Source organism: Pseudophryne corroboree, chromosome 1 (genome assembly GCF_028390025.1).
Source record: "Pseudophryne corroboree isolate aPseCor3 chromosome 1, aPseCor3.hap2, whole genome shotgun sequence".
In the NCBI taxonomy this organism is placed as follows: domain Eukaryota; kingdom Metazoa; phylum Chordata; class Amphibia; order Anura; family Myobatrachidae; genus Pseudophryne; species Pseudophryne corroboree.
This window is the reverse complement of record NC_086444.1, coordinates 229205885-229227245: the sequence shown is the minus strand read 5'-3', so window position 1 is coordinate 229227245 and position 21361 is coordinate 229205885. Positions and strand designations below refer to the sequence as shown.

Sequence of the window (21361 nt, the reverse complement as noted above, 5' to 3'; positions counted from 1 at the left end):
GTCTCAACTGAAGGAGGGGACAGTGGGGTGAACAAAGCCCAGAGACAGAGTTTGTTTGGAAGATCCAAAACAAAAGCTTTCCTCAATATAATCAGACAAAGAGGAATTTAGAATACTAACAAGTCCTAGCCATCGCCCACTTCTTGAACTAACCAATGATCCCCGGTGCAGTACATGTCCCACCCCCTAACCAATGGAAAGAGAGCACACAGTATCTATTGTAGTATGTCTTGAGTTAGTAAATAAATATAGCTTGCAATAGGCTTGGTCACACAAGACTCTGCAAGGTTTTCACGCTGAAGGCTGTGTCCCTGGTCCAGGACTGCGCTAGCGATCATTCCCACGTGTGTAAGTTTTTCTCTGTGGCCATTTCGTTACTCTGTATGTATGCAATTGTTCTTTTGTAGCTAACTTATAAGTGTTTGCCATTTATCCTCTTTCCGTTTATTTGTATTTGCAATCGTTTGCTAATGTTTGTATTTCTGCTTAGTTATTGTGTTTAGGTATTAATGTCAGGTCTGTAGTGTATGAACTGTATCTGTTTTCCCCTTTTTACGTACTCAATATCGTCAGTAAAGGTGTTGGAACCTTAGCAAGGAGTGTGTGTTTCACTAGTTAGTATAAAGGGTTTCTGAGCGTCTCAGTCGCTCAAACAGCTTTCATATCATAAAGGTTAATCAGCGTTACATTGTGGTAATATTACAGTACTAAGGTTTACAGTATAAGCATAGCCTTACAATGTGTTGTTACAAAATTGTCTGTGTGTAGATCAGTGAGCGTCAGCGCCGCCCGTATCCCGCTCTCGCGGTACAGCGTCCGCTACGCTAATAGCGTAGCATTATGATACTCGGGCCGCCTATAGCGTGCTCGATACCAAGCGTAAGCCGTGAGCGAACGTGCCGCTCGTGCGTCTCGACCACGGCCTAGCGTCTGCTACGCTAAGTGCGTACCATTACGGCATCTCGTACGCCAATTGCGTACTGAGTCTGGTACAAATATATAGTGAATGTTATAAGGTAAAGAATAGGCTTTATCAATTGGGGATCTCGTCCAGTCCACCTCATATCCGCAGTCAAGCGAAACCAGGCAGACTTTATCCGTCAGCAAAGGGCGGAAAAGGTAGTATCCCCTGTATCCGTGTTTGTGGTTGGGGATACGGTAGTGCTGACCAGATAAGCGTCTGCTTCGCTTGGTTTGTAGGGATGCTGGTGGAATCCGGTTCCAGAAGGTAAGAACGTTAAGCTATTGTCTTTTTAAATCAGATTGGATTGTTATCTGTTTAAATAGGTTTAAAAGTATTTTTAATCGCTCTGCATAGCTTGATAGTTTTATTTTTAACCCAGGCCTAAAATAACTTCAGGGGCTTGCATGGTGATTTTTTTTTTCTTTGTGACAAAAGAAGCCGCATGGTCTGTCCTCCATTTTGTGTAACCCTCATGGAGGTGGAAGGGGGAGGAGCAGCGGCCATTTTGGGAAGGTCAAAAAAAAAATTCTGAATGGCTGATTTTCAGTTGACTCAGGAATAATCAGCCGTCCTTTGTCAAAAAGAAATCACCATTTATGAGTTTCCAATGCATTTATTTAATCCATATCATAATCAATTATAAATAGTTTAGATAGAGTTTAATGTAAGTTAATAGTAAAATGAATATTTGATTTAGGAGATACACAGATAAAACAAAGTTTGTGGTTTTTTTTTTCCTCCAAGCAGTGAAGAGAATCACCCTCACACACAGTCAAGGGCACATTCATATGCAAATTAGAGAAGTGAATGGGTCTCATAGATGTAATAGTGATTAGTACAGAGATGTAATATTATAATTATATGTGTGTGTTCACATCAATGTATGCTATTAGATTAATTTAGAATTGTATTGTATCTGTGTATTTTCACCTATCTACCTTCCTGTTTGCCATTTGCATTTGATAACGTGCTGAGAAAAATTTGTTGCTATTTTAGTTAAAAGTAAGATTAAATACTTAAAGGGAGTAATGGTAAAAGCACGCACATAGCCTGGCCTAATTAAAGGTTAATACAGTGGAATACTGTGTGATGTGCGGTAAGCGATTATAGTTAAATATCGTTTACATTTATAGAAGCGTGTTACTTGTGTTACTGCGGACATATCTAGGCTGTGTACACGTGTCTCTCACCGAGTGCGAGTCAAGAGTACGCGACGCAAAGGCCTACGCAGGTAGCGTGAATTACGCAACGTGCGTACAGGTGCGCCCGCTAAATACAAATCACACGATAACATTGTTTTAGTAAGGCGATACGGGAGCAACGCGATAATAGCACAAATTGATTTCAGTCTCCTAAAACTAGTTTAAAAAGATCCTTCTCTTGTTGCAACTCCTCTGGGATTAGCCTGTGTTACCTGAGTGAAAGAAAAATTTTCTGTACAGAAAAGTCAAAGAGTATATGAGGTGAAAGATCCTGTGTATGCAAAAAAAAAATTTCTCTTTGGTGAACCTTAGAAATCGAGTCTCGTAGGTGTGCACATCCGTGGAGTGATATCGCGTGGTGGCGTGGGAGGCATCTCGCGTTAAAATAAATATTCCGCGCCCAAGAAAGGGTTGGCGACGCAAAAGAGAGCAAATAGTGTTATAGCCGACCAGGAGGTCCGCTAAGGTAAAAGGTAAGACCCATATAGGCCCGTGTAAATAAAGCTCCGGCTGAAGGTTTCGCAGCCCAAACAACCGATTCCGTTGGTCGTAAGGCGTATAAATAATAGTTATTTATACACAGTGCGACTGTACCGCACGTAAGTGTGTGCATTAGTTTGTTACCTTGATACCCACTAAGATTTACTGTGGGATCACAAACGCTACTTGTACATTCTAACGTGATTTGTGTAGGTTTTTTTTTATTTTAAGGGAGGTTCACTGATCACTCAGGAATTCTCCAGCAACTGATATTTACTGGGAAGGGTAAGTGCTCTGCGGATCACACCCACGCGTCCCAGTAAATAGAGGTTCAGGTTGCAGGGGCCCTGGGTTGAGTACGCCAGCGCTAAGGCAGCGTGTGGGCATATTGGTCGACGTGGGCGAGTGTGTGTGAAGGTACTCGGTAAACTTTCACCGTCGCCTTACCTCTGGGAACTTGGTTTTTTGTAAGGGTTCGCTGAGAAGGCAACGCCTGCAAATAATGGGGGCCAGTTGCTCAAGTAAGGGGCGATCAACCAAGGTTCAGGTTGATAATATTCCGCGCCCAGCCGGGTCAGCGAGGTACATAATGTGTGAGAAATCACACGCAGAGGTATTATGCAATGAGTGGGAACGAATGACTGTGCATAATGGGGAAAAGTTCCCACGAGTAGGCAGTTTTAGTCCTGAGGTGTTACAAAATTTAAAGAAAAGGATATGTCTAATAACATCTGTAAAACAGAGGATTAGGCATTATGATTGTTTACAGTTATGGCAACAGGAAGGTGAGATACAAGGAGGATTAGCTTACACAGCTGACTCTCACTGTGGTAAGAAAAACATGGCAAATAGAGAACAAATGGCTGCAGAGAATGGCACACTGGTATATGATAATTGTGCACTTAGCAACTGTATTATTAATGATAAGAATAATTGTAACAAATGTAATAATGATAGAAGGAAAACTGATAAATGTACAAATTCTAACCCATGCAAGTTGCACTCCATGTTAAACTTTCCTCAGGATTACAAGCAAGAAAGTGAGCCCAGCACGATGTCGGCACCTTTTCCAGCAGCCATCATACAAGACATCCAGGTGGACGCGACCCAATCGGTAAAGGCAGTAGTCAAACCCCCTAACGGAGGGTCAAGTGAGGTCGTGTCCACAGGTAAGTACGGTATTATATATCATGCACAAACAAATGTACCTCATATTGTAGAGCCAACACAAGATGATGTGGTTGAATTTAATCCTGTCAGGGTGATCACAGTCCCAAATGGACAGACTGACGTTCTGGGAATCACTCCCGCCAGGAACAGTGCAATGCACCGTCCCTGGTCCCGGACAGAATTAAGAGCAATTTGTCTGAATTCCCTGATCCTAGGAAAGATCAAGTTGCATGTCAGAGGTTTATTAAAGAACTAGGAAACTCCACAGAACCCACCAACAAAGGTTGGCGGACAGTGCTGAGGGCATGTTTGCCCTCCTATGTTGACCTTGCGAAATTTATAACTGATTGTAAGTTAAACGCAGAAGTACCTCATACGGAGGAATACAATCAGGAAAATATTAAGCAAATCAACCTACAGTTAGGAGTATATTTCCCAGCCGTTGTCGAGTGGAACAAAATCTTCTCCATAAGACAAAGAGAAGGGGAAAGTACTTCTGATTATTTCAATCGAGCACTGCAAGAAATGGCTAGAGACACTGGGATCACGGACATTGAGGAAAATGCACAGCATAGAGAGATAGCGGGTAAAGTATTAATGGATGGTTTAAAGGTAGTATTGAGAACAAGGGTACAGACCACCAACCCAAACTGGAGAAATATCTCGGTGGCTGCATTAAGAAAGTCCGCTGTTGGGCATGATCAAAACATCAGCAAGCACAGGGAGGTAAGAAGCCTCAGATCCCTGTGGGTAAGTCAAAGGTGATAAGATGTTATAATTGCCAGAGGGAAGGTCATTTTGCACGAATTTGTAGGTTTTGAAGATACACACAAGGTAGATAAACCCCCTAGACAAAAACACGAGCAAAGTCATGATACACGAAATTGTAATCAGGAATCACCTAGGAAGAAGTTTGGGCCGCACCTGTAATGTGCAGTCAGGATAGTTGGTCATTAGCCTTGATAGTAAGCCTGAGGTTACAGTCAATGAAATTGGGAGGTCAGTTCCTTGTAGACACAGGAACGGCCGGGTAAACTTTGTAATTTATTTTTGAATGTTTTCTTCTCGTCTGTAACTTTCATCGGCAGAACTCAAACATCACATGGCTACTTGGTCATTGCAGAAGTCTACCTAACCCCAGTATGTCTTACCAGCATCGTTGTGTTTGGCCAGACGCAAAGGGTGGAGAGGGGAAATACTGGTGGGGGGGGGAGATTATGTAGAGATACTGGTGGACATGCTGATGTGACAGCCTGTTGATGAAAAAAAATCTGATGTTTTTTTCCCTTTCCAAATTGTTCTCTCTCTTTTTGTTCTTTCATGTTTTACGCATGGTATGTCACACAAAAGTTGGACAAATGGTAATGCAAGATTTATTCTCCTTACAGAAAGATCGCTGAGTCGGAAAGAATATTGTATCACCGGAATGTTCGTTTGGAAGACTGAAAGACAGCACCTTTGAGATGACATCTGAGCAAGAAGAACAACAAGACCAGAGGACAAATCATCGTAACAAGTTTTTTTCCCCCTTCAATTATTTTTCTGTACCCCCATTACAACTTTCTCTTTCTCCTCCTGTAAGATGGACTTGCCCCAAGAGACTGTGATCCGTGTTTTCCTGTTGACCCTGTTGTTGACCAGAGCAGTCTGTTTCGGTGAGAGTACCAGTGAGGTCGAGAAAGGATCTGGAATGGGTTCTGATGATCAGGATGGATTCGTAGAATTCCAATAGCAACATAATCACAGAGCAAAGGCGAGTACCAGAAAACGATCTAGTAGCCATGTTATTGATAGACATTGTGAAGGATTGTTAGCTGAAGAGAACTGCATCTGTAGGCATTGTGACAGTATAGTTGAGGATGGGTGCATCAAGAAATGTCAGTCCAGTTTTAATATCAACGTGGAACAACATCCATCACTCCTTAGTGGGTAAAGTGTTAAACCAGACAGACTGTTGGGTGTGCTCTCAAGTACCTCAAGGTCATAGCAAATCAGGACTAGTACCATTCCCTTTAACGTCAGGAGAGGTACTTGAGTTAAGTGGTGGGAGGCCGGTGGACAAGAGGTTTAATATCTCTAGTCCTCCTAGTTTGAAGCTCCACCAATATCATGTAGATAGGTCCTTAGTATGCTTTAACATTTCCAATCCCCGAAAGCCGGGAAATTGGGAAGGGTCATGGAGTAATCAAACCATGACATTTTCACATAGAGCCGATAGAATGCCAATAGATTCAGAGCTTATACGCCAGATAGCCAACAGTGGAAAATATTTCCGGTATAGGTACACTCTAGGAAGTAGGACCATGCGAGTTGGAGAAGTATCACCAGGATACTGTGCACATATCGTACAACCGGATACGTGTACTAGACAGATGGGAGAATTAGGGTTAGGAGATTTCACATGGAAAGTTTGTAACATGGTTATGTCATACTCCGTCCCATATTTTCTCCCCGATGATTCATATTTCATATGTGGGAGAAAGGCATATAGGTTCCTTGCCCCAAACTCAGAGGGATTGTGTTACATTGGAAAAGTACTGCCTGAAGTAATAACTATATCCCATAACAAAATGAAAGACATTCACTGCGGTGCCCAATCTCCTTATACTCACACTCATTACGAGCACGTCGTTAAAAGGCACCTGATAGAGGGGACAGAGCATCCGGCCTCTGATCTGATCCATGAATCCACCGGGATTTAATTCCTACTCGCGTTAGATATCACTCGTACCGCCAGAGGAGTGATAAACTTTAGGTATATAAACGCGCTTGCGAATCTGATAGACAATATCACCGAAATGTATGACGACACGTTCAGGTATACTGGGAGAGAGCTACAAGCCTACAAAACAGAGCTGGTTCAGCATAGGATGATTCTCAATTACCTCACAGCAGTGACAGGCGGGTATTGTGTTACCCTAGCAACTCAGTATGGTGTAAAGTGCTGCATGTATATTACAAACAGCACTGAGGACCCGGCCGAGGTCATAGACCAAAAGATGGATGACATTTTGCAATTGAAGTGGGAGTTCCGAAGGAGACACAACCTTACACTCGCTGCAGTGGGTAATGAGCTGACCGGCTGGGTGTCATGGTTGAACCCACGAAATTGGTTCTCTGGTTTAGGAGAATGGGCCCAAGGCATTATCATGGATGAAGGGAAGTTTCTCTTGTGTATTCTGGGAGTCGTCATATTGATTGGTCTGATATTTAGATGCGTTCGGACTTTAATGAAGTGTAAACGTAGTACCAGAGTGATGAGTCTGAGGAGCGAGGACACTGTAATACCAATTGGTTTAATTTACGACCCAACGATTGAGACAATGTTGTGATGAAAATGTGATTCCACGGTCCGTTTCTTTCACCCGTTTCTCGTTTGTTTTCCTCCAAGATACAAGGACATCCACTTGGAAGAAGAATTTGACAACCTCTTTTATACAGACCATTCATGAACTGTGTCACAGACACCCAATACTTTTAGTGACTAACTATATACTGGAAACCCAATACTTTAGAGACTGTAATTTTATGGACACTGGAAAAGCTTTTGTTCACCACTTACAGCAAAAGCACCGCGAGACATCAGACAACATGTACATCAGACAAGACATCAACAAGACCCCAATCGGCGACTGTCTACTAAAACTCACATAGTTATACGACTGCATTTATAACGCTTGTTTCTGATCTTCATCTCTACAACCCCCAGGTAGTATCCGACATAGTCGACAGGTGATTCTCACATATTAGCATCCACATACTCTCCCCCTTCATGTATCATCAACTAATGTGCACCCCATTTGTTGTAACCAAAAGCCGAAAAGAGCTCAATAGAGTTTGACAGCCCATCCACAGACCCTTGATACGGGATAAGAAGGATTCTAATGTATACTTCGCAATACCTCGAAGCTTGATTTAGAACACGTACGGCACGATGATACATGACCCCTCAGACATGGATTCATACACACATGCTTTTACTATCTCACTAGGTCATATCTTTTCCACCTTCTCCTCTCCTCCCTTTACCCAATCATAAAAAGGTATTTACATGATGACATATATTTTTCTGTTTGGATTATTTAGATAGTGGCAGTTATTGTTGACTGCCAAAGGCTAGACTGTCAGAGTCGAAAAATATCATGATTCATATGCCTTGTATTAACCCCTAATGTGTGCGCATGCTGCTCGTCGCCTGGTCCCCCGTGCGTACACATCCCCGCAGATTTTGTAAGGGACGCTCCAGCGTCTCGTGCGCATGGGATGTGTAAATACGGCGGAGTTTGTGAACTTGTAGCGTGCGACTTGTTTGTGACATATTTAACCCAAATAGCGTAATAATATATTATAGTTAATATTCCCCTTAACAATGTCAGCAAGTATGGTAAGTTTAAAACTTCTTGGACAGAGAGATTCCTCTTTGCATGCTGGGAGGGCTCAGACAAAGGTTGGAGGGTAGTGTTTGGTGTCCAGCTATGGGGTATTGAAGGGGAGTTGTGCCTATGATAGTTGGGAGGGATTCACATGTTCTTACGCATAGTTATGCACAGAAGTAGAAAATAAGATTAATTGTATTCCGAATAAATTACACATAAGTGCAGGGTAGGTGAATGGAATTCAGTCATTTCTTTCCCACAGACTGATTACAATAGCCTTATTTACACTAAGCTTTGAGATTCTATGAAGAGGGCTTACACCTTTGTTTATGAATAGAACCAGGTTTCTCTCCAGAATAATGAGGGCTGAGTTGTCAATTGTCTCAACTGAAGGAGGGGACAGTGGGGTGAACAAAGCCCAGAGACAGAGTTTGTTTGGAAGATCCAAAACAATAGCTTTCCTCAATATAATCAGACAAAGAGGAATTTAGAATACTAACAAGTCCTAGCCATCGCCCACTTCTTGAACTAACCAATGATCCCCGGTGCAGTACATGTCCCACCCCATAACCAATGGAAAGAGAGCACACAGTATCTATTGTAGTATGTCTTGAGTTAGTAAATAAATATAGCTTGCAATAGGCTTGGTCACACAAGACTTTGCAAGGTTTTCACACTGAAGGCTGGGTCCCTGGTCCAGGACTGCACTAGCGATCATTCCCACGTGTGTAAGTTTTTCTCTGTGGCCATTTCGTTACTCTGTATGTATGCAATTGTTCTTTTGTAGCTAACTTATAAGTGTTTGCCATTTATCCTCTTTCCGTTTATTTGTATTTGCAATCGTTTGCTAATGTTTGTATTTCTGCTTAGTTATTGTGTTTAGGTATTAATGTCAGGTCTGTAGTGTATGAACTGTATCTGTTTTCCCCTTTTTACGTACTAAATATCGTCAGTAAAGGTGTTGGAACCTTAGCAAGGAGTGTGTGTTTCACTTGTTAGTATAAAGGGTTTCTGAGCGTCTCAGTCGCTCAAACAGCTTTCATATCATAAAGGTTAATCAGCGTTACATTGTGGTAATATTACAGTACTAAGGTTTACAGTATAAGCATACCCTTACAATGTGTTGTTACAAAATTGTCTGTGTGTAGATCAGTGAGCGTCAGCGCCGCCCGTATCCCGCTCTCGCGGTACAGCGTCCGCTACGCTAATAGCGTAGCATTACGATACTCGGGCCGCCTATAGCGTGCTCGATACCAAGCGTAAGCCGTGAGCGAACGTGCCGCTCGTGCGTCTCGACCACGGCCTAGCGTCTGCTACGCTAAGTGCGTACCATTACGGCATCTCGTACGCCAATTGCGTACTGAGTCTGGTACAAATATATAGTGAATGTTATAAGGTAAAGAATAGGCTTTATCAGCAGTCTCCATGTCGGCTCCAAATGTGACTTTGGAAGATTCAGGATCCACCCATGATCCTGGAGTAGTCGAGTTGAGAGAGCAATACTCTGCAACAACTTCTCCTTGGAAGACGCTTTTATCAGCAAATCGTCCAAATATGGAATTATGTTCACACACTGTTTTCTTCGGAGTAGCATCATCTCCGCCATGACCTTGGTGAATACCCTTGGTGCTGTGGAGAGGCCAAATGGCAGTGCTTGGAACTGATAGCGACAGTCCAGCAGTGCAAATCTGAGATAAGCCTGGTGAGGCAGCTAGATTGGGATGTGAAGGTGTGCATCCTTGATATCCAGGGATACCAGGAATTCCCCCTTCTCCAGACTAAAGATCACTGCTCTCAGAGACTCCTTCTTGAATTTGAATTCCTTTAAGAAAGGGTTCAATGACTTTAGATTTAATATCAGCCTTACCGAACCGTCTGGTTTTGGTACCACAAACAGGTTTGAGGAATAACCTTTGTGTTGTAGGTGGAGTGGAACATGAATAATCACATTTGTTTGAACCAATTTTTGAATTGCTTCCTGAAGGATAGTAACATAGTAACATAGTATCTGAGGTTGAAAAAAGACAATTGTCCATCGAGTTCAACCTATTTGTGGTCTCTTATGCGCTGTGTCAGCGAAACTGGTAAGCCTGATTTGAAGAATCTGTGAGATGGGAGTTGTTGAAACTCCAGTCTGTATCCCTGGGCCACAATATCCTTTACCCAGGGATCTGGGCATGATGACGCCCAAACGTGACTGAAGACTTTTAGTCTTGCTCCCACCTGCCCGACCTCCAGGCTGGGAGGTCCACCGTCATGCTGAAGATTTTGAGGAAGCAGGACCTGGCAGCGCAGGTTTTTTGGACTTTCCCCGACCTCCTCTAAAGAAGGTGGGAGGGGGTTTGGATTTCTTACATTTTGCGGTCCGAAAGGACTGCAGTGTAGGCAAAGGAAAAGACTTCCTAACCGGTGGTGTTGCTGAGGGAAGAAAAGTTGACTTGCCCGCAGTTGCCGTGGAGATTCATGCATCCCCAAACAGAGCCTGACCTGTGAAGAGTAGGTTCTCCACACTTCTCTTGGATTCCGAATTCGCAGTCCATTGGCGTAGCCAGAGTCCTCTGCGCGCCGAGACCGCCACAGCAGCAGCCCGTGCATTCAGGATGCCAAGGTCCTTCATGGCCTCCACCATGAACCCTGCAGAATCCTGTATGTGATGTAAGAACAAATCAATGTCACTTCTATCCATAGTATCTAAGTCCTCAAGCAATGTGCCTGACCACTTTACTATGGCTTTAGAAATCCACGCACAAGCAATAGTGAGCCGTAAAGCGACACCATTAGATGTGTACAGTGATTTGAGTGTAGTCTCAATCTTGCATTCAGCCAGTTCTTTTAAAGCGGTTGAACCAGGGACCGGTAAAAACGACCTTTTTTGACAACCTAGATACAGATGCGTCAACTGTAGGTGGGTTTTCCCACTTTTTTCTATCCCATTCAGGAAAAGGGAAAGCAATGAGAATCCTTTTAGGGATCTGGAATTTTCTCTCTGGGTTTTCCCAGGATTTTTCAAACAAAGAGTTTAACTCCTTGGAAGCCGGAAAGGTAAGCGAGGATTTCTTACTTTCTGTAAAATAAGATTCCTCCACCTGTTAGGTACAGTCTCAGAAATGTGTAAAACATCCCTAATGACTTCAATCATTTGTTGCACCCCTTTTGCTAGGGATGCATCCCCTCCCTGCATATCCCCATCACCTTCCCCTATATCAGAGTTGGTATCAGTGTCAGTTTGCATTATCTGGGCAAGTGGGTATGTAGGTGGGGTTCATGATGATGAAGTAGTGGGGGCCAAATACTGTAACCCCTCCACAGATTTCCTCAAAAACTGCGTCTCTTTCTCTGTATGTGACATCCTTGTAGAAATCTGGGATATCATTCCCCTTAAAGAATCCACCCATGGGGGTTCGGATTCAGAAAGCGGAGACAGTATATTGCAGTCTTGAGTACATGGAATAGACTCCTCAGGAGAAGATAATAAGATTTTACTTACCGATAAATCTATTTCTCGGAGTCCGTAGTGGATGCTGGGGTTCCTGAAAGGACCATGGGGAATAGCGGCTCCGCAGGAGACAGGGCACAAAAAGTAAAGCTTTTCCAGATCAGGTGGTGTGCACTGGCTCCTCCCCCTATGACCCTCCTCCAGACTCCAGTTAGGTACTGTGCCCGGACGAGCGTACACAATAAGGGAGGATTTTGAATCCCGGGTAAGACTCATACCAGCCACACCAATCACACCGTACAACTTGTGATCTAAACCCAGTTAACAGTATGATAACAGCGGAGCCTCTGAAAGATGGCTTCCTTCAACAATAACCCGAATTAGTTAACAATAACTATGTACAATTATTGCAGATAATCCGCACTTGGGATGGGCGCCCAGCATCCACTACGGACTCCGAGAAATAGATTTATCGGTAAGTAAAATCTTATTTTCTCTATCGTCCTAGTGGATGCTGGGGTTCCTGAAAGGACCATGGGGATTATACCAAAGCTCCCAAACGGGCGGGAGAGTGCGGATGACTCTGCAGCACCGAATGAGAGAACTCCAGGTCCTCCTTAGCCAGAGTATCAAATTTGTAAAATTTTACAAACGTGTTCTCCCCTGACCACGTAGCTGCTCGGCAGAGTTGTAATGCCGAGACCCCTCGGGCAGCCGCCCAAGATGAGCCCACCTTCCTTGTGGAGTGGGCCTTTACAGATTTAGGCTGTGGCAGGCCTGCCACAGAATGTGCAAGTTGGATTGTGCTACAGATCCAACGAGCAATCGTCTGCTTAGACGCAGGAGCACCCATCTTGTTGGGTGCATACAATATAAACAACGAGTCAGATTTTCTGACTCCAGCTGTCCTTGCAATATATATTTTTAATGCTCTGACAACGTCCAGTAACTTGGAGTCCTCCAAGTCACTTGTAGCCGCAGGCACTACAATAGGCTGGTTCAGATGAAATGCTGACACCACCTTAGGGAGAAAATGCGGACGAGTCCGCAGTTCTGCCCTGTCCGAATGGAAAATCAGATATGGGCTTTTGTAAGATAAAGCTGCCAGTTCTGATACTCTCCTGGCCGAAGCCAGGGCTAGAAGCATGGTCACTTTCCATGTGAGATATTTCAAATCCACCTTTTTTAGTGGTTCAAACCAATGAGATTTTAGAAATTCCAAAACCACATTGAGATCCCACGGTGCCACTGGAGGCACCACAGGAGGCTGTATATGCAGCACTCCCTTAACAAAGGTCTGGACTTCAGGGACTGAAGCCAATTCTTTTTGGAAAAAAAATCGACAGGGCCGAAATTTGAACCTTAATAGATCCCAATTTGAGACCCATAGACAATCCTGATTGCAGGAAATGTAGGAATCGACCCAGTTGAAATTCCTCCGTCGGAGCACTCCGATCTTCGCACCACGCAACATATTTTCGCCAAATTCGGTGATAATGTTGCACGGTTACTTCCTTCCTTGCTTTAATCAAAGTAGGAATGACTTCTTCCGGCATGCCTTTTTCCTTTAGGATCCGGCGTTCAACCGCCATGCCGTCAAACGCAGCCGCGGTAAGTCTTGAAACAGACAGGGACCCTGCTGAAGCAAGTCCCTCCTTAGAGGTAGAGGCCACGGATCTTCCGTGATCATCTCTTGAAGTTCCGGGTACCAAGTCCTTCTTGGCCAATCCGGAACCACTAGTATCGTTCTCACGCCTCTTTGCCGTATAATTCTCAATACTTTTGGTATGAGAGGCAGAGGAGGAAACACATACACCGACTGGTACACCCAAGGCGTTACCAGCGCGTCCACAGCTATTGCCTGCGGATCTCTTGACCTGGCGCAATACCTGTCCAGTTTTTTGTTGAGGCGAGACGCCATCATGTCCACCATTGGTCTTTCCCAACGGGTTACCAGCATGTGGAAGACTTCTGGATGAAGTCCCCACTCTCCCGGGTGAAGATCGTGTCTGCTGAGGAAGTCTGCTTCCCAGTTGTCCACTCCCGGGATGAACACTGCTGACAGTGCTATCACATGATTCTCTGCCCAGCGAAGAATCCTTGGCAGCTTCTGCCATTGCACTCCTGCTTCTTGTGCCGCCCTGTCTGTTCACATGGGCGACTGCCGTGATGTTGTCCGACTGGATCAACACCGGTTTTCCTTGAAGCAGAGGTTCTGCCTGGCTTAGAGCATTGTATATTGCTCTTAGTTCCAGAATGTTTATGTGAAGAGACGTTTCCAGGCTCGTCCATACTCCCTGGAAGTTTCTTCCTTGTGTGACTGCTCCCCAGCCTCTCAGGCTGGCGTCCGTGGTCACCAGGATCCAATCCTGTATGCCGAATCTGCGGCCCTCCAATAGATGAGGACTCTGCAACCACCACAGAAGAGACACCCTTGTCCTTGGAGACAGGGTTATCCGTAGGTGCATCTGAAGATGCGACCCTGACCATTTGTCCAACAGATCCCTTTGGAAAATTCTTGCGTGGAATCTGCCGAATGGAATTGCTTCGTAAGAAGCCACCATTTTTCCCAGGACTCTTGTGCATTGATGTACAGACACCTTTCCTGGTTTTAGGAGGTTCCTGACAAGCTCGGATAACTCCTTGGCTTTTTCCTCCGGGAGAAAAACCTTTTTCTGAACCGTGTCCAGAATCATCCCTAGGAACAGCAGACGAGTTGTCGGCATTAACTGGGATTTTGGAATATTCAGAATCCACCCGTGCTGTTTTAGCACTTCTTGAGACAGTGCTAATCCCATCTCTAGCTGTTCTCTGGACCTTGCCCTTATTAGGAGATCGTCCAAGTATGGGATAATTAATACGCCTTTTCTTCGAAGAAGAATCATCATCTCGGCCATTACCTTTGTAAAGACCCGAGGTGCCGTGGACAATCCGAACGGCAGCGTCTGAAACTGATAGTGACAGTTTTGTACAACGAACCTGAGGTACCCCTGGTGTGAGGGGTAAATTGGAACGTGGAGATACGCATCCTTGATGTCCAAGGATACCATAAAGTCCCCCTCTTCCAGGTTCGCTATCACTGCTCTGAGTGACTCCATCTTGAACTTGAACTTCTTTATGTACAGGTTCAAGGACTTCAGATTTAGAATAGGCCTTACCGAGCCATCCGGCTTCGGTACCACAAAAAGAGTGGAATAATACCCCTTCCCTTGTTGCAGAAGAGGTACCTTGACTATCACCTGCTGAGAGTACAGCTTGTGAATGGCTTCCAAAACCGTCTCCCTTTCGGAGGGGGACGTTGGTAAAGCAGACTTCCGGAAACGGCGAGGTGGATCTGTCTCTAATTCCAACCTGTACCCCTGAGATATTATCTGCAGGATCCAGGGATCTACTTGCGAGTGAGCCCACTGCGCGCTGTAATTTTTGAGACGACCCCCCACCGTCCCCGAGTCCGCTTGAGAAGCCCCAGCGTCATGCTGAGGCTTTTGTAGAAGCCGGGGAGGGCTTCTGATCCTGGGAAGGAGCTGCCTGTTGCTGTCTCTTCCCTCGACCTCTGCCTCGTGGCAGATATGAATAGCCCTTTGCTCTCTTATTTTTAAAGGAACGAAAGGGCTGCGGTTGAAAGGTCGGTGCCTTTTTCTGTTGGGGAGTGACTTGAGGTAGAAAGGTGGATTTCCCGGCTGTAGCCGTGGCCACCAAATCTGATAGACCGACTCCAAATAACTCCTCCCCTTTATACTGCAAAACTTCCATATGCCGTTTTGAATCCGCATCGCCTGTCCACTGTCGCGTCCATAAAGCTCTTCTGGCCGAAATGGACATAGCACTTACCCGTGATGCCAGTGTGCAGATATCCCTCTGTGCATCACGCATATAAAGAAATGCATCCTTTATTTGTTCTAACGACAGTAAAATATTGTCCCTGTCCCGGGTATCAATATTTTCAATCAGGGACTCTGACCAAACTACCCCAGCACTGCACATCCAGGCAGTCGCTATAGCTGGTCGTAGTATAACACCTGCATGTGTGTATATACTTTTTTGGATATTTTCCATCCTCCTATCTGATGGATCTTTAAGTGCGGCCGTCTCAGGAGAGGGTAACGCCACTTGTTTAGATAAGCGTGTTAGCGCCTTGTCCACCCTAGGAGGTGTTTCCCAGCGCTCCCTAACCTCTGGCGGGAAAGGGTATAATGCCAGTAATTTCTTTGAAATTATCAGCTTTTTATCAGGGGCAACCCACGCTTCATTACACACGTCATTTAGTTCTTCTGATTCAGGAAAAACTATAGGTAGTTTTTTCACACCCCACATAATACCCTGTTTAGTGGTACCTGTAGTATCAGCTAAATGTAACGCCTCCTTCATTGCCAAAATCATATAACGTGTGGCCCTACTGGAAAATACGGTTGATTCGTCACCGTCACCACTGGAGTCATCGCCTGTGTCTGGGTCTGTGTCGACCGACTGAGGCAAAGGGCGTTTCACAGCCCCTGACGGTGTTTGAGTCGCCTGGACAGGCACTAATCGATTGTCCGGCCGTCTCATGTCGTCAAACGACTGCTTTAGCGTGTTGACACTATCCCGTAGTTCCATAAATAAAGGCATCCATTCTGGTGTCGACTCCCTAGGGGGTGACATCCTCATATTTGGCAATTGCTCCGCCTCCACGCCAATATCGTCCTCATACATGTCGACACACACGTACCGACACACAGCAGACACACAGGGAATGCTCCTAACGAAGACAGGACCCACTAGCCCTTTGGGGAGACAGAGGGAGAGTTTGCCAGCACACACCAAAAGCGCTATATATATATATATCAGGGATAGCCTTATAATAAGTGCTCCCTTATAGCTGCTTTGTTATATCAAAATATCGCCATAAATTTGCCCCCCCTCTCTGTTTTACCCTGTTTCTGTAGTGCAGTGCAGGGGAGAGACTTGGGAGCCGTCCTGACCAGCGGAGCTGTGAGAGGAAATGGCGCCGTGTGCTGAGGAGATAGGCCCCGCCCCTATTCTGGCGGGCTCGTCTCCCGCTATTTAGAGAAATCAGGCAGGGGTTAAATATCTCCATATAGCCTCTGGGGGCTATATGTGAGGTATTTTTAGCCTTTATATAGGTTACATTTGCCTCCCAGGGCGCCCCCCTCCCAGCGCCCTGCACCCTCAGTGACTGCCGTGTGAAGTGTGCTGAGAGGAAAATGGCGCACAGCTGCAGTGCTGTGCGCTACCTTTAGAAGACTGCAGGAGTCTTCAGCCGCCGATTCTGGACCTCTTCTGATTTCAGCATCTGCAAGGGGGCCGGCGGCGTGGCTCCGGTGACCATCCAGGCTGTACCTGTGATCGTCCCTCTGGAGCTTGATGTCCAGTAGCCAAGAAGCCAATCCATCCTGCACGCAGGTGAGTTGACTCCTTCTCCCCTCAGTCCCTCGCTGCAGTGATCCTGTTGCCAGCAGGAATCACTGTAAAATAAAAAACCTAGCTAAACTTTTTCTAAGCAGCTCTTTAGGAGAGCCACCTAGATTGCACCCTTCTCGGCCGGGCACAAAAATCTAACTGGAGTCTGGAGGAGGGTCATAGGGGGAGGAGCCAGTGCACACCACCTGATCTGGAAAAGCTTTACTTTTTGTGCCCTGTCTCCTGCGGAGCCGCTATTCCCCATGGTCCTTTCAGGAACCCCAGCATCCACTAGGACGATAGAGAAAAACACTCTGCAGCACAGGACACAGAGTCCTTAGACATGGTAATGTGGGATATACACACACACACACACACACACACACACACAGGAAAATGTCAGCTACAGTTTCCCCCCAGAGTACCTTCAGAGAGTCACAGAGTCTAAGAAGACAGCCACACAGCACCCTTTGGAGCAGTTATTATAATAAAAGCCCGGCGCTGAGAAACGACCTTAATAGGTTGATTTTACTAACACTTCACTCCCCCCCTGTCTATAACACCCTGGTACCGCTGTAACTGGAGTTATATGGAGGGTCAGCGCTCCCTGTCAGCGTTTCTTCTGTGTCTGCAGGGAGGAAAATGGCGCTGGTGAGTGCTGGATCCGCTCTGAGGAGAAGCCCTGCCCCCTGCAATGGCGCGCGGCTTCCCGCACAAATTTGATTATATCTATATGCTAACAGTGGGATTAGCCCCTGTTAGCGTCTGTGACCAGTTTAGGGTGACTGCGCTGGCCTAGGACGCCCCTCCAAGCGCCTACCTGAAGTGTTGCTGAGCCTTCTTGGAGCGCAGCCTGTCAGAGCTGCTCTCCCACCCTTGTGCCCCCCCCCCCCCCCCCCCAAGTCCCACGAAGCAGGAAGTCTGTTGCCAGCAGCCTTCCTGTGCCTAAAGATCTAATTAAAATTAAAAAACTAAGAAAACTCCTAAGAGCTCCACTAGCTGTGACCGGCTACTCCGGGCACATTTTCTAAACTGAGTCTGGTAGGAGGGGCATAGAGGGAGGGGCCAGCCCATACTATTGATCTCTTAAAGTGCCCATGGCTCCTAGTGGACCCGTCTATAACCCATCTTACTGATGCGGACCCCAGCATCCTCTAGGACGTAAGAGAAATTGTATATTCAACAAGTGCTGTGCTGCTGTTCTTTCCTCCAGTGTCCCAGAATGCCGGTGGTGGGTGTTAATTTGCCGTGCAAGCATGGCATCCCGGGAGCGACCACGGGAGAGTATGGACCAGCCAGCACTCTCATACACCCTTGCGCTGAAGCCTGCATCCAGCCCCTGACTGCCGTGCTGTTGACCGTCTCGCTGCCAGCCAGGGTGCACTCAGAGTGGAGCACCGGACACCAGGCCAACCTGCAAGACTCTCTCCTGCTTCCCTTCGTCTCAGAGTCGTGGGGAACGACTGACCGACACTGCCGCATCCAGCACCTGCTCCAAGGATGGAAGCAGAGAAGATGTACAAGAATGAATGGAGCTACCATGGGTAGGGGAACAAAAGCCTGATGGTGTCTCACTCATATGTGAGGAGGAGGCGGCTGTGGGTGGGATGGTCCCTCGCCGTGTGGTGGAGCTCTGGGCAATGTTTCCTGTCACCGGGGGTGTTCCCTTTACGGTGTGGTCTGTGCACCTGCTGCTGTGCTGGGCAGGATAGGAGAACACTTTCTAAAATGATTCAGGTGATGAAGCACCAATAGAGCTGTCCTATGTAAGTGAAGAGGTATGTATGTGGCTGTGCCCTGTTGTCCTGTCATTGCACTCTGCCAGTCATCTTTGTACTTTGTTTATAGGAACATGACAATTGCCAGTGCTTTAAATTGATTGAGACGTACAACATAGCATAGGGATATTCCCTGTCTAAATTCCCTTTGACACGTCTGAAGCAATGTCTCTGGTGTATCTACAGCTGCACATTACTTAGCCAGCTGGATTATAAGGCCGGTACTCACCAGCCAATGCGGGAGAGATGTGTGCTGAGCGAACCGCTCAGCACACATCTCTCCCGCCACTCAGCACAGCGCGATGTGTGCTGAGCGTGCGGGGGGAGACGTGGGGGGGCGCTCATTTCACCCAGCGGGTGAAACGAGCGACCTGCTAGATTGGCCTGCACGGCAGGCCAATCTAGCACCAGCGATAGCGATGCGCGGAGCTGTGCATCACTATCGCTGTGGGGGCTACACACGGAGCGATCCTGCTTAAAATCTAAGCAATCTAGTCAGATTGCTTAGATTTTAAGCAGCGATCGCTCCGTGAGTACCCCCCTTAACATTCCTTTATCTGCTCCAGACGTTACTTTGATGTCTCACAGCACTAATTAGTGTTCAAAGAGAAATCATTTTGAAAGCACGGTGAACATGTTTCTGTGTGTTACTTTGTAACACTTTCAGCTGCGCAAAATAACTGTTATTATTCTGATACAAATAGCATATTTCTTCAAATCATACCGTTTATCCATGTGCCTTATTAAGCTAGCGTTGTCTGCGGGATTCTTATAGCTGTGTAGCATTTGTGGCAGCTAGCACAAGTTATTTTTGTGTCAGTGTTACTAGAGTAATAGGCACCAGTGTACTATAAAGCAGAGGCATTTGCTGTTTCAATTTTCTCCAAGATGTTTCTATTTCTGACTTTGCAACATTTCTAGCTGTGCAACAATTTAACCAGCTAGATGTAACACCTCTCTGTCTGTTTTAGACAGTAATTTCATGGTTCACATAGTCAACTTGTGTTCATTGTGACTACATTGATAATTGTTTCAAAAGCTGTTATTTTTCGATTATTTTAGATGTGCATATACAATGGAGGGTATATTTCTATGTTTGATCTAGATAATAATCTGGTGATCCATATATAGCCAACTCATGTTCATTGGTGACTGCATTATTATTCGCTTTCAAATCTGTCATTTTTTAACAATCTTAGGTGTCCTCAAACAAGCTGAACTACATATTATTTTGATTCAGACAACATTATTTATAAATTTGTGTCTGTGATTTTTGAGGCATTCCTCTAGCGGCGTAATATTCTTGGCAGTTGGATATTAATATCGCTCTATCCGTTATCTTTTCCCCAATAAGAGAAATAATACATTTTTCACATATGTTTATTGATTTATCTATTTTTCTAGACTTTTTTATATTCAGGACTCTAACTGGCAATTCAGTGAGGTTCTGTTCGGCTGTTAACTGACAGACAGCTCACAGTCTAACGCTACAACAGCAGATCCCCTTTTTTTCATCTTGGACTAATTACTTTGTCTTTTTGCTCTTATTCACGAACTCTCATCAACGATCCTGGCTAAGATACGGGAGTTGTTTCTACTACCAAACCACACTTAAAATGCCCAATCTCGTCCGATCTTGGAAGCAATAAAATGTTGGCCCTGAGCAGTACCTGGAGGGTGACCCCCAGAGAATATCCGGTGAAGTAGTCTTAGGTAAATCTATAATCCAGCCTAACGTTGACAGCAGATTCATACATTTTCTTATTTCTTTCTTTTTCTATTTTTATATCCATTGCTATTTGAATTTGTTGGTCTGAACTGTTAACTTATAACTAATTTCCAACTTACGGAATATAGGATTTGTAATACGTTCTGAGGGCGTTGCACTCCCTAATTTAGGGTTTACTTGCATCCTGCTGCATATCAGGCTATCTTTGCCTTAATAGAAATGATACCTTTATATGTAAACGATATGAGTATGGTATTCTACCTGGTATAGTGGATAAAAAATTTATTGAATATTTTTGGTCCATTAAAAAGTAATTTTAAATGGTTTCAATTAAAAGTTAGGTTTTAAATTTACATACGGTTTATAATGGGTGCACCAACACAGGGTCTTTCATTCTTGTTCTGAGCACCAGTAGTATTCTACTGTACCCTGGTGCACCACCAACTAATTATAACTGGCAATATCAGCACTTAGAACATTTTGAGTTGGTTTCATTAATATAATACTAATTTGTGTTTTGATTGTTTATTGGTGCGGAAACACAACTACATTTTAGTAAGCATTGGAGACTTGTCAGGGTCAAAAAAAGTCTTAAACGTCCATTATTTCTATTACCAGTAGTTTCAATAGGAGCTGCACCTATCAGTAACTGTAATGACTGAATGGATCTAACAGTAAAGCATTGTACATTGTAGCTACTGTGCCATGTTAATGGAGGAGAAGCCCAAGGGATGTCACAAAGTGGGGCTTTCAGTGACAATACAGATTTTTGTTTGGATTAGTGTTCCATACATCAGGTGCCAGGAACACTGATGCAGTTGATACC

At 45.1% G+C, this 21361-nt stretch overlaps 1 protein-coding gene across 1 annotated transcript in view; it reads right to left on the bottom strand.

Moving 5' to 3' along the window:
* The window catches only part of WDR36 (WD repeat domain 36), a 260444-nt gene that overhangs the window by 192493 nt on the left and 46590 nt on the right, over window positions 1–21361 (bottom strand). The gene's annotated exons all lie outside the window — the stretch shown is intronic.